At 40.0% G+C, this 12,682-nt stretch overlaps 1 protein-coding gene across 1 annotated transcript in view; it reads right to left on the reverse strand.

The window, feature by feature from the left end:
• LOC117518389 (discs large homolog 1-like protein) overlaps nucleotides 1-12,682 on the reverse strand; it is a 331,339-nt gene that overhangs the window by 295,214 nt on the left and 23,443 nt on the right. The window lies entirely within an intron of this gene.

Raw genomic sequence — 12,682 nt, forward strand, 5'->3', positions numbered from 1 at the left:
TTTTTTCCTACTTCATAAAGTTACAACCTTCACACTAAATACTAGAGCACCGCACTCAGAGCGCAAACCTCCGCCAACACTAGTTTCCAATTCCACAAATTTTTACCTTGGAAAAAATGTTCAAGGTCAAACTCCTGTTTTCATAAGTTAAATTAGATGTGATCAGTAGGATGTATGTTTATGCGCTTGAATCAAAGTTTTTTTTTGTGGTGTTGTCAGGTTTGTTCGTTTTTTGTTTTAACTTTTTCATTTTCTGAATTCTTTTTTCAGATAATTTTCACAAAACATTGGTTATCTCTGCTATGCACAATTTGTCATTGCTTTTTGACACTTGGTTTCCCACTGATAACTGGATAAGCAAACAGGCATAAAATTGGAACCTCCATCCAATTTTGGTGGTGTAGCTAAATCCATAACAGAAAATATGAGAGTGAATGAGGCACTTTTGATTGAGATATAATGTAAAACGTACACCAAATGGGGTTTTCAGTATTAAATTGAAATCCGATCCACAATCCGGATCAGAGCAGGATCAAACTTTTTCAGTCAACAGTGAGTGTCAGCCTAAACCTCACGTTCAAATATGAGCATGTTAGGGGCATGTTTGATTAAGATATAATGTAAATTATACATGAAATGGATGTTTTTAATGTTAAATTTAAAAGGCCACAAAATCTGTAATCTGGATCAGATTTGGATAAAACTTTGTCAGTTGATATAGGATATCATCCTACATACCACTCTCAAATTCATTCAATGTTAAAGAATAGGGATTTTTCCAAATTTCTAAGATTTTTCATGACTTTGACCCATGACCTTGAAAACTGAATCAGTTTTTGCCTATCAGGATATGAATCTTCAGTAAAAATTTCAGAAAACAGAGAAACAAAGAAACAGGGGCAAAAACATAACCTCTTCCAATTTCGTTGGTGCACACCACTTCTTCATAAATGTTCTTTATAAATGACAGAAGGATGTAAAACCTCACTAATGAAATATTTGCAACCTCACTGATTTTCATGTAAATTACAAGAGAGTGTAAAAAATGTGCATTAAAGATGAAAAATGCTTATAAATATTAGAAGGTTAACTTTTGTAGGTACACTTATGTTTCTCAACTAATTTATTCAGGATTTCCCTTTCGTTTTCAGCTTTTTTACAGAATTCCTGAACTGTAAATCATAAATTTGGCTCATACATCAAGCAGCAAGCACAGACAGGTTCAGTGAACTGTGGAAAAAAGTAAAAGAAGATTAACAAAAAGGTGCAGAACGAGTGCAGGGAAACGGTGGAGCTGTAGAGGAGGATGTGAAACAAGAAAAAGAGAAGAGGAGAGCGAGGATTCATCCTCGAAAAGTGAATTACATAACAGCACTTCCCACATCAAAACGAAAACGCTGCAAGAGTGCACAGGCAAAATGTCATCACAGCAGCAGCCGGACATTAAATATTATATTAAAATGTTTTTTATAAAAATCAAAAAGAAACAGCATTGTGCAGCTCAAACTTCAACAAAAGAGAAAAGTGGGTTAAGTGTCAAACTCATGATCAAAACAGGAACCTGATTTCACATTAGCAGAACACACACACACGACCAAAATCTCACAAGGCAATAAAAGGAGTGTAAATATGTGGGCGTGGCTGAAAGCGGGTGCAAACTACAGGCTCGCACGGCGTCGACAACAGTTGATGGCAGACAGAAGAAGTCGGCTCCCACACTGTCCTGACATTATTCCCCTCCAGCTTCTGAAAATGATCTACGTTTTGGTATGAACACCTTGCTCAAACACTGCGAGAAGCAGATTTTTCAGGTCACGTCTGGGAGAAAGCACCGGAGCTGCCCTGGGTCACATCCCACCCAGGCAGGCACCTCGTCCATCCCCGTTTCCAAAATGCTGGCACCTCTATGCAGTAGCCAGGTGGATTCTGGGTGCTCTGTGACCTTTTCCAGATGTTGGAGTCCTCAACACTGAGTCCCCTGCACACTGGATCGTGTTCAGCGAAGCAGGCAACATAACCGTAGTGTCGTACCTGACCGTCCTCCACAATGCAAGAGGAGCTTCTCATCTGGTTCTCTCAAGTCAGCAGTCATGTAACACAAATTCACTACAGAGGTACCAAAGGATTCTCCAGAGAGACCAAGTCAAGTCCAGGTCTCATCTGGGGCTGCAAGTAACAATTATTTTTACTTTCAATTAATATAACATTTTCTTGTTTGTTTAATCAATTAGTTGTTTGGTCCATACAATGTAAGAATATAACAATGCTAAAATACCCTTTGCCGTATGAGCATTGTGTTATTTAGAATTTGCAGTTTAGTTAATTATTATGATCCTATTGTCTTTCGTACAATCTGTACATGTTAAAATCAAATCATCATTTGTTCATGTTGTGCAAATCAAGGAATATTTGTAGATCACTCTCTGTGCATTTGCACGTATTAATATTAAGACAAAGTTAGCTCTGAGTTAGCGAAAGTTAGCATGCAAGCTAACATCCACAAAATCTCTTGTAAATGACATCAGAGGTGTTATCAGGTTACAAGAACAGCGGTTTCAGTTTTGGAAGGGTTTATTTCTCGCTTGCATTTACATAATACACAGATGCTGAGAATGACATCCTCAACACTGCATTTAATCTATTATTAGACTCTATTGGCTTTGCTCAAAAAGTAAATGAGTCCACCCACCACTTTAATCATATCTTAGATCTTGTTCTGACTTATGGTATGGAAATAGAAGACTTAACAGTATTCCCTGAAAACTCCCTTCTGTCTGATCATTTCTTAATAACATTTACATTTACTCTGATGGACTACCCAGCAGTGGGGAATAAGTTTCATTACACTAGAAGTCTTTCAGAAAGCGCTGTAACTAGGTTTAAGGATATGATTCCTTCTTTATGTTCTCTAATGCCATATACCAACACAGTGCAGAGTAGCTACCTAAACTCTGTAAGGGAGATAGAGTATCTCGTCAATAGTTTTACATCCTCATTGAAGACAACTTTGGATGCTGTAGCTCCTCTGAAAAAGAGACCTTTAAATCAGAAGTGTCTGACTCCGTGGTATAACTCACAAACTCGTAGCTTAAAGCAGATAACCCGTAAATTGGAGAGGAAATGGCGTCTCACTAATTTAGAAGATCTTCACTTAGCCTGGAAAAAGAGTCTGTTGCTCTATAAAAAAGCCCTCCGTAAAGCTAGGACATCTTTCTACTCATCACTAATTGAAGAAAATAAGAACAACCCCAGGTTTCTTTTCAGCACTGTAGCCAGGCTGACAAAGAGTCAGAGCTCTATTGAGCTGAGTATTCCATTAACTTTAACTAGTAATGACTTCATGACTTTCTTTGCTAACAAAATTTTAACTATTAGAGAAAAAATTACTCATAACCATCCCAAAGACATATCGTTATCTTTGGCTGCTTTCAGTGATGCCGGTATTTGGTTAGACTCTTTCTCTCCGATTGTTCTGTCTGAGTTATTTTCATTAGTTACTTCATCCAAACCATCAACATGTTTATTAGACCCCATTCCTACCAGGCTGCTCAAGGAAGCCCTACCATTATTTAATGCTTCGATCTTAAATATGATCAATCTATCTTTGTTAGTTGGCTATGTACCACAGGCTTTTAAGGTGGCAGTAATTAAACCATTACTTAAAAAGCCATCACTTGACCCAGCTATCTTAGCTAATTATAGGCCAATCTCCAACCTTCCTTTTCTCTCAAAAATTCTTGAAAGGGTAGTTGTAAAACAGCTAACTGATCATCTGCAGTGGAATGGTCTATTTGAAGAGTTTCAGTCAGGTTTTAGAATTCATCATGGTACAGAAACAGCATTAGTGAAGGTTACAAATGATCTTCTTATGGCCTCGGACAGTGGACTCATCTCTGTGCTTGTTCTGTTAGACCTCAGTGCTGCTTTTGATACTGTTGACCATAAAATTTTATTACAGAGATTAGAGCATGCCATAGGTATTAAAGGCACTGCGCTGCGGTGGTTTGAATCATATTTGTCTAATAGATTACAATTTGTTCATGTAAATGGGGAATCTTCTTCACAGACTAAAGTTAATTATGGAGTTCCACAAGGTTCTGTGCTAGGACCAATTTTATTCACTTTATACATGCTTCCCTTAAGGCAGTATTATTAGACGGTATTGCTTAAATTTTCATTGTTACGCAGATGATACCCAGCTTTATCTATCCATGAAGCCAGAGGACACACACCAATTAGCTAAACTGCAGGATTGTCTTACAGACATAAAGACATGGATGACCTCTAATTTCCTGCTTTTAAACTCAGATAAAACTGAAGTTATTGTACTTGGCCCCACAAATCTTAGAAACATGGTGTCTAAACCAGATCCTTACTCTGGATGGCATTACCCTGACCTCTAGTAATACTGTGAGAAATTTTGGAGTCATTTTTGATCAGGATATGTCATTCAAAGCGCATATTAAACAAATATGTAGGACTGCTTTTTTGCATTTACGCAATATCTCTAAAATCAGAAAGGTCTTGTCTCAGAGTGATGCTGAAAAAACTAATTCATGCATTTATTTCCTCTAGGCTGGACTATTGTAATTCATTATTTTCAGGTTGTCCTAAAAGTTCCCTAAAAAGCCTTCAGTTAATTCAAAATGCTGCAGCTAGAGTACTGACGGGGACTAGAAGGAGAGAGCATATCTCACCCATATTGGCCTCTCTTCATTGGCTTCCTGTTAATTCTAGAATAGAATTTAAAATTCTTCTTCTTACTTATAAGGTTTTTGAATAATCAGGTCCCATCTTATCTTAGGGACCTCGTAGTACCATATCACCCCAATAGAGCGCTTCGCTCTCAGACTGCAGGCTTACTTGTAGTTCCTAGGGTTTGTAAGAGTACAATGGGAGGCAGAGCCTTCAGCTTTCAGGCTCCTCTCCTGTGGAACCAGCTCCCAATTCAGATCAGGGAGACAGACACCCTCTCTACTTTTAAGATTAGGCTTAAAAACTTTCCTTTTTGCTAAAGCTTATAGTTAGGGCTGGATCAGGTGACCCTGAACCATCCCTTAGTTATGCTGCTATAGACGTAGACTGCTGGGGGGTTCCCATGATGCACTGTTTCTTTCTCTTTTTGCTCTGTATGCACCACTCTGCATTTAATCATTAGTGATCGATCTCTGCTCCCCTCCACAGCATGTCTTTTTCCTGGTTCTCTCCCTCAGCCCCAACCAGTCCCAGCAGAAGACTGCCCCTCCCTGAGCCTGGTTCTGCTGGAGGTTTCTTCCTGTTAAAAGGGAGTTTTTCCTTCCCACTGTAGCCAAGTGCTTGCTCACAGGGGGTCGTTTTGACCGTTGGGGTTTTACATAATTATTGTATGGCCTTGCCTTACAATATAAAGCGCCTTGGGGCAACTGTTTGTTGTGATTTGGCGCTATATAAAAAAATTGATTGATTGATTGATTGATTGATAATATACTAGAAACCCTGCGAGGGGAGGGTCCGGCATGCTTCAAACATTCGTGAGCTGCAGCTTAGCATGGTGGACAAAGAGCTAGTTCAGCCAGCACCGTCTTTGCTGAAGCCAAATGTTTGGGCGCATTTTGGATTTTATTATTTGCTGCGTAAGGAGCTTGACATGACTTATGCAGTGTGCAAAATCTGTAAAATGAAAGTCAAGTACTTCAGAAACACTTCAAATCCGCAAGCCCACATGCTACGCCATAACCCGGAGCTAAAAGAGGGGAGCAGCGGTATCTGCCGACTATTGACCAGCGTTTCGCTAAACTGCCGGCCAACTCCGAACGAGCAAAGCAGATAAGTAAATTTACATCTAGAATCATTTGATTAACCTTGTAAAGCTGCATTTCCTTAAACATAAACACTTTTAAGTAATATAACTATTTCTCAGAGCTCCTTGAATCGAAAATTGATTCTGAATCGAATCGTCACCCCAAAAATTGGAATCGAATTGAATCGTGAGTCGTTGAACAATTCACATCCCTAATAAACACACAAAATGAAGCGATTTTTAAGAAACCAGCAACTGACATCACAGTGCAGCTCTACTCTAAATGGCTGTGAACCGCGTCACTCAAGCACAAAACGGATCAGATAACAGAACGCGACTTTTTAAACCTCTTAAATACCCCTTAAAATACATCAAGGGTCGCCATCTTTGAATTTGTCTAAGGTCTGTGTCTCAAGAATGTTTCTTGCGAATCTGAAGACTGTGGTAGTGACAGAACTGTACTTATGCTGTACACAGACGGATGGACGCAAAGTCTTCACAATACCCGATGGCCATATGTTGGCTTCAGGTAAAAACAGCGGAAAATATCAATTAGCACTTCACAAAGCTCAAGATGATGTTGCCTCAAATCAATCAATCAATCAATTTTTTTTTTATATAGCGCCAAATCACAACAAACAGTTGCCCCAAGGCGCTTTATATTGTAAGGCAAGGCCATACAATAATTATGTAAAACCCCAACGGTCAAAACGACCCCCTGTGAGCAAGCACTTGGCCACAGTGGGAAGGAAAAACTCCCTTTTAACAGGAAGAAACCTCCAGCAGAACGAGGCTCAGGGAGGGGCAGTCCTCTGCTGGGACTGGTTGGGGCTGAGGGAGAGAACCAGGAAAAAGACATGCTGTGGAGGGGAGCAGAGATCGATCACTAATGATTAAATGCAGAGTGGTGCATACAGAGCAAAAAGAGAAAGAAACAGTGCATCATGGGAACCCCCCAGCAGTCTACGTCTATAGCAGCATAACTAAGGGATGGTTCAGGGTCACCTGATCCAGCCCTAACTATAAGCTTTAGCAAAAAGGAAAGTTTTAAGCCTAATCTTAAAAGTAGAGAGGGTGTCTGTCTCCCTGATCTGAATTGGGAGCTGGTTCCACAGGAGAGGAGCCTGAAAGCTGAAGGCTCTGCCTCCCATTCTACTCTTACAAACCCTAGGAACTACAAGTAAGCCTGCAGTCTGAGAGCGAAGGGCTCTATTGGGGTGATATGGTACTACGAGGTCCCTAAGATAAGATGGGACCTGATTATTCAAAACCTTATAAGTAAGAAGAATAATTTTAAATTCTATTCTAGAATTAACAGGAAGCCAGTGAAGAGAGGCCAATATGGGTGAGATATGCTCTCTCCTTCTAGTCCCCGTCAGTACTCTAGCTGCAGCATTTTGAATTAACTGAAGGCTTTTTAGGGAACTTTTAGGACAACCTGATAATAATGAATTACAATAGTCCAGCCTAGAGGAAATAAATGCATGAATTAGTTTTTCAGCATCACTCTGAGACAAGACCTTTCTGATTTTAGAGATATTGCGTAAATGCAAAAAAGCAGTCCTACATATTTGTTTAATATGCGCTTTGAATGACATATCCTGATCAAAAATGACTCCAAGATTTCTCACAGTATTACTAGAGGTCAGGGTAATGCCATCCAGAGTAAGGATCTGGTTAGACACCATGTTTCTAAGATTTGTGGGGCCAAGTACAATAACTTCAGTTTTATCTGAGTTTAAAAGCAGGAAATTAGAGGTCATCCATGTCTTTATGTCTGTAAGACAATCCTGCAGTTTAGCTAATTGGTGTGTGTCCTCTGGCTTAATGGATAGATAAAGCTGGGTATCATCTGCGTAACAATGAAAATTTAAGCAATACCGTCTAATAATACTGCCTAAGGGAAGCATGTATAAAGTGAATAAAATTGGTCCTAGCACAGAACCTTGTGGAACTCCATAATTAACATTAGTCTGTGAAGAAGATTCCCCATTTACATGAACAAATTGTAATCTATTAGACAGATATGATTCAAACCACCGCAGCGCAGTGCCTTTAATACCTATGGCATGCTCTAATCTCTGTAATAAAATTTTATGGTCAACAGTATCAAAAGCAGCACTGAGGTCTAACAGAACAAGCACAGAGATGAGTCCACTGTCCGAGGCCATAAGAAGATCATTTGTAACCTTTACTAATGCTGTTTCTGTACTATGATGAATTCTAAAACCTGACTGAAACTCTTCAAATAGACCATTCCTCTGCAGATGATCAGTTAGCTGTTTTACAACTACCCTTTCAAGAATTTTTGAGAGAAAAGGAAGGTTGGAGATTGGCCTATAATTAGCTAAGATAGCTGGGTCAAGTGATGGCTTTTTAAGTAATGGTTTAATTACTGCCACCTTAAAAGCCTGTGGTACATAGCCAACTAACAAAGATAGATTGATCATATTTAAGATCGAAGCATTAAATAATGGTAGGGCTTCCTTGAGCAGCCTGGTAGGAATGGGGTCTAACAAACATGTTGATGGTTTGGATGAAGTAACTAATGAAAATAACTCAGACAGAACAATCGGAGAGAAAGAGTCTAACCAAATACCGGCATCACTGAAAGCAGCCAAAGATAACGATACGTCTTTGGGATGGTTATGAGTAATTTTTTCTCTAATAGTTAAAATTTTGTTAGCAAAGAAAGTCATGAAATCATTACTAGTTAAAGTTAATGGAATACTCAGCTCAATAGAGCTCTGACTCTTTGTCAGCCTGGCTACAGTGCTGAAAAGAAACCTGGGGTTGTTCTTATTTTCTTCAATTAGTGATGAGTAGAAAGATGTCCTAGCTTTACGGAGGGCTTTTTTATAGAGCAACAGACTCTTTTTCCAGGCTAAGTGAAGATCTTCTAAATTAGTGAGACGCCATTTCCTCTCCAACTTAAGGGTTATCTGCTTTAAGCTACGAGTTTGTGAGTTATACCATGGAGTCAGACACTTCTGATTTAAAGCTCTCTTTTTCAGAGGAGCTACAGCATCCAAAGTTGTCTTCAATGAGGATGTAAAACTATTGACGAGATACTCTATCTCCCTTACAGAGTTTAGGTAGCTACTCTGCACTGTGTTGGTATATGGCATTAGAGAACATAAAGAAGGAATCATATCCTTAAACCTAGTTACAGCGCTTTCTGAAAGACTTCTAGTGTAATGAAACTTATTCCCCACTGCTGGGTAGTCCATCAGAGTAAATGTAAATGTTATTAAGAAATGATCAGACAGAAGGGAGTTTTCAGGGAATACTGTTAAGTCTTCTATTTCCATACCATAAGTCAGAACAAGATCTAAGATATGATTAAAGTGGTGGGTGGACTCATTTACTTTTTGAGCAAAGCCAATAGAGTCTAATAATAGATTAAATGCAGTGTTGAGGCTGTCATTCTCAGCATCTGTGTGGATGTTAAAATCGCCCACTATGCCAACAAATGTCTTGTTTTGTATGTAAACCAAAGATACAGCATTTATTGTCAGAGTTTAAAAAACAAAAACAGAAAATATTTACATGCAACACTCTGAGGTCTATGGACACGTTGGTACGTCCAACTCGTGTCTATTAATAAATCAGTGACAGAACATCACAGAAACGTCATTCAACCACTTCATGAAACTACAGTGTCACCTCTAGTTTCAGTAACTTTTCTCAATGACTACGTTTACATGTCGTTAATATTCAGGTTAAAGTCAATATTCCGGTTTCTGAATCATTAGGAATTAGAGCATGACACGGGAGTGGATTTTCACTCCCGTCCCATCCCGCTCCCAGAAAAAAAATCCCATCCTGTCCCAATCCTGGACTGGAGTAAAAAAAAAAAATCCCATCCCGTCCTACTCCTGTAAAGATGACTCCCAATCCCACCCCGCGCCCACTCAAAATCAGTACCACTCCCATCCCACTCCCGTATGTCTCGCGCCGTGATGATCAATCAGGGACTGAATATGTAGTGACGTGGAGATGTCTGGAGTTTGACTGAAGATCTGAACATGTCCTGTATCTGGTAGCAGCCTGTGAGCAGGACTTATGTCTCTTTTGTCCTTTATTTCACAATTATGACAGAGTTTTTGGAGTGAGCAGCAGCACCAGCAGCTGGAGCGGAGTTTCTTTTTATTTTTATTTTACGTGCGCGCGCAAGCAAATCATCCATGGAGATTATTTTACTTATTAACTACACAGATGTATAATAAAACAAATGGTGACTGGTTTCTAAACACAATTATGACAGAGTTTTTTGGGAAAGAGCGAGGAGCAGCAAGCAGCGGAGTTTGTTTTTTTCCATGTGCGCGCGCGATCGAATCGTCTGTGGAGAATATTTTATTAATTAACTACACAGATGTATAATAAAACAAATGGTGACTAGTTTCTAAACACAATTATGACAGCTTTTTGGGAAAGAGCGAGGAGCAGCAAGCAGCGGAGTTTTTTTTTTTTACGTGCGCACGCGAGCGAATCGTCTTCTACCCTTCTTGAAAGGGTAGTTGTAAAACAGCTAACTGATCATCTGCAGAGGAATGGTCTATTTGAAGAGTTTCAGTCAGGTTTTAGAATTCATCATAGTACAGAAACAGCATTAGTGAAGGTTACAAATGATCTTCTTATGGCCTCGGACAGTGGACTCATCTCTGTGCTTGTTCTGTTAGACCTCAGTGCTGCTTTTGATACTGTTGACCATAAAATTTTATTAGAGATTAGAGCATGCCATAGGTATTAAAGGCACTGCGCTGCGGTGGTTTGAATCATATTTGTCTAATAGATTACAATTTGTTCATGTAAATGGGGAATCTTCTTCACAGACTAAAGTTAATTATGGAGTTCCACAAGGTTCTGTGCTAGGACCAATTTTATTCACTTTATACATGCTTCCCTTAGGCAGTATTATTAGACGGTATTGCTTAAATTTTCATTGTTACGCAGATGATACCCAGCTTTATCTATCCATGAAGCCAGAGGACACACACCAATTAGCTAAACTGCAGGATTGTCTTACAGACATAAAGACATGGATGACCTCTAATTTCCTGCTTTTAAACTCAGATAAAACTGAAGTTATTGTACTTGGCCCCACAAATCTTAGAAACATGGTGTCTAACCAGATCCTTACTCTGGATGGCATTACCCTGACCTCTAGTAATACTGTGAGAAATCTTGGAGTCATTTTTGATCAGGATATGTCATTCAAAGCGCATATTAAACAAATATGTAGGACTGCTTTTTTGCATTTACGTAATATCTTTAAAATCAGAAACGTCTTGTCTCAGAGTGATGCTGAAAAACTAATTAATGCATTTATTTCCTCTAGGCTGGACTATTGTAATTCATTATTATCAGGTTGTCCTAAAAGTTCCCTAAAAAGCCTTCAGTTAATTCAAAATGCTGCAGCTAGAGTACTGACGGGGACTAGAAGGAGAGAGCATATCTCACCCATATTGGCCTCTCTTCATTGGCTTCCTGTTAATTCTAGAATAGAATTTAAATTCTTCTTCTTACTTATAAGGTTTTGAATAATCAGGTCCCATCTTATCTTAGGGACCTCGTAGTACCATATCACCCCAATAGAGCGCTTCGCTCTCAGACTGCAGGCTTACTTGTAGTTCCTAGGGTTTGTAAGAGTAGAATGGGAGGCAGAGCCTTCAGCTTTCAGGCTCCTCTCCTGTGGAACCAGCTCCCAATTCAGATCAGGGAGACAGACACCCTCTCTACTTTTAAGATTAGGCTTAAAACTTTCCTTTTTGCTAAAGCTTATAGTTAGGGCTGGATCAGGTGACCCTGAACCATCCCTTAGTTATGCTGCTATAGACGTAGACTGCTGGGGGGTTCCCATGATGCACTGTTTCTTTCTCTTTTTGCTCTGTATGCACCACTCTGCATTTAATCATTAGTGATTGATCTCTGCTCCCCTCCACAGCATGTCTTTTTCCTGGTTCTCTCCCTCAGCCCAACCAGTCCCAGCAGAAGACTGCCCCTCTCTGAGCCTGGTTCTGCTGGAGGTTTCTTCCTGTTAAAAGGGAGTTTTTCCTTCCCACTGTAGCCAAGTGCTTGCTCACAGGGGGTCGTTTTGACCGTTGGGGTTTTACATAATTATTGTATGGCCTTGCCTTACAATATAAAGCGCCTTGGGGCAACTGTTTGTTGTGATTTGGCGCTATATAAAAAAAAAATTGATTGATTGATTGAGATGTATAATAAAACAAATGGTGACTGGTTTCTAAACACAATTATGACAGAGTTTTGGGGGGAAGAGCAAGCTACAGTACCACAGCAGGCAGCAGAGTTTCTTTTTTTTTAATTGTTTACATGTGCGCGCGTGAACGGGACAGGAGGTCCTCAAACTGGGTCCTGCAGAGGTGGAAGGACCGGTGAAAGCAGCCGTCATCCAGACACAGCTCCTGCAGCAAATAATGATACTCTCTGTATTGGGAGCTCTCCACAACAACTCGCTCCGTGTGATCAAGGTCCGTCATGTTAACTTGACTGACAACCGGAGCTGGCGAGCGGAATGGAAGCTCCTCCTATTTGATGATGCACCGGGGCGAATTTTCACAGCAAAAGCAGATCGACACACCGGGCGAAGGAGGCGCGTCCATCGCCACGCGACCCCCGCGAATTTGTAGCGTCTGATCGCACCCGGAGTGAACGCATTTTGGTTGTTTTAAATAGATGAAAATCATCATCTATTTTTGGCATTCCAGCTCCTGCCCAGTCCCGTTCATTTTTATTCCCATCCCATCCCAATCACGGGATTGATCAAATTTTGACTCCCATCCCGCGGGAATCCCGCAGGAATCACATGACCCACGGGAATTCCCGAAAAATGTCATCCTCTATTAGGAATAACCCGTTTACATGCTTAAGCAGACAGAG

This window comes from Thalassophryne amazonica, chromosome 10 (genome assembly GCF_902500255.1).
Source record: "Thalassophryne amazonica chromosome 10, fThaAma1.1, whole genome shotgun sequence".
NCBI classification, from domain to species: domain Eukaryota; kingdom Metazoa; phylum Chordata; class Actinopteri; order Batrachoidiformes; family Batrachoididae; genus Thalassophryne; species Thalassophryne amazonica.